Here is a 1,761-nt window from a genome sequence, read left to right on the forward strand (position 1 = left end):
CAGATGCTGGTTGTCTCTTCTTATAGCATATTGATATTTTGTACATTGCCATATCAATGACAAATGACATTTTGGTTCAGATGTCTTATCTTGTTTGATTTATTGTTTAAATTTTTTGTTTTATATCTTATTTGTTTTTTATTGTTCAGATGTCTTGTTTGATGTCTATGCCATCAATATTGTATGCCTTCACAACACAATAAATAGGCCAACCCGCTGGTTTCGGTTTTCCACCCTTTCTCCTCTTCCTCTTTATGTGAGCAATAGGTCAAGAGATACGGGTAAGTATCTTGAATCCTCTTCCTCATTTCCTGTGAGCAAGAAGGAGAATAGAAAAGCCCATGATAAGGAAGAGGTGGAAGAGAAGGAAGACCCTGAGCCAATTTTCACTATCTTCACCATGGTTGGCAGATTTCCTAGGCCCTTTTGGGGTGGGATTGGAGGATGGATGGATTATGGATCGGGCCTTGACATGTTATTTGTTAACACAATTGGACTATGAAAAACATGTAGCGACAAATGCAAGGGCTGCCAAACTGAAAGACTTTATTGGGAGCTATGTAAGAAATGGAGCTAGTGAAAGTTGTAAAATTTACATCATACTCTCAAGGAGAGATTGTACTATTGCCTCTTTATGAAAAAATTATGAGTATGTAATGTTTTCTCTTTACAAAATGCTCTCAAGTAGAGAGTATGTAATGTTTTCTCTTTACAAAATGTTCTCAAATAGATAGTATGTAGAGTGTATGTCAAGTAGAATATGTACTGCTTTGCTATTTATAAAATTCTGCTTCACAAAGCACTTTTGGGGTTTTGGGAATCCTAGGACTTTTTCTTATGCTAGTTTCCTCTGTTTTCCTTGGGCTCTTCCTTGGTGTTTTGGGCTATTTTTTGTCTGCTTGCCCTTCCTTAGGCTCTGTCTCCTTGGGCTTCTTTTGCTCCTCCTTGGGCTTCTTCTGCTCCTCCTTAGGCTCTTCCTCCTTGAGCTTCTTTTGCTCCTCTTTGGCATGTGTGTGCTTTTTAGGGGCTCTTTCTGGGGGCAACATGCTTCTTTTACTTTTTTGAAACCTCTTTGGGTTTGTCTTCCTTCTTTGGCTTCTCTCCCTTGTTTGGCTTCTCTGCCTTTGCTCTTTTGACTGGGTCCTCCTTGACCTTTGTGGTGCATGGCCTCTTCCTTGGGCTTATTTGGCCCTTTGGGGGCTTGGGTGCTATGGGTAGTTCTATTTGGGCACTGACCATATATCAAATCAACTTTGTTGTTACCCACCAAACATGGTTGTCGATGTAGCAATTTCTATCGAACTAGCAAAGAAAGATTAGTATGTTAGATTACCCTAATAGTAATCTTTTCCTATTTATATTGTCAAATGCTTACCCTAATAGTCTTTTTTGGGTTGCAGTAGGTTAGTCAACCACTAGCTTTGCATTTGTTATCCTTCTCCATCCACATGACAAAGCCTCCTCTTGCAATGGTGGGTACACACACAAAAGGGGCAAAATCAAAACACAATTTTAAGCTCAAACTACTTACAACCTAGGAGCACCATACCTTCCCGTTTAAGATTTGCATGTCATCCATGAGCCTTTTGATAGGAGGAAATTGCTCAATTGTCTCTATCAATCCTATTTAGAAAGATCCGAAGCATTGTTACAAAATAATTGAAAGTGAGAGCACTAGGTAAAGTATGGGACATTTACACTTACAACTTAATCATTCGATGGTGGCCCTCAAGCGAGTTCAATAAAAAACATGTTTTAACA

At 39.1% G+C, this 1,761-nt stretch overlaps 1 pseudogene; it reads right to left on the reverse strand.

The window, feature by feature from the left end:
- Positions 1-773: 773 nt before the first annotated feature.
- Positions 774-1,239, reverse strand: LOC147458728 (uncharacterized; annotated as a pseudogene).
- Between the last annotated feature and the right edge of the window lie 522 nt (positions 1,240-1,761).

This window comes from Adiantum capillus-veneris, chromosome 4 (genome assembly GCF_014529385.1).
Source record: "Adiantum capillus-veneris isolate H3 chromosome 4, ASM1452938v2, whole genome shotgun sequence".
Taxonomy (NCBI): Eukaryota; Viridiplantae; Streptophyta; class Polypodiopsida; order Polypodiales; family Pteridaceae; genus Adiantum; species Adiantum capillus-veneris.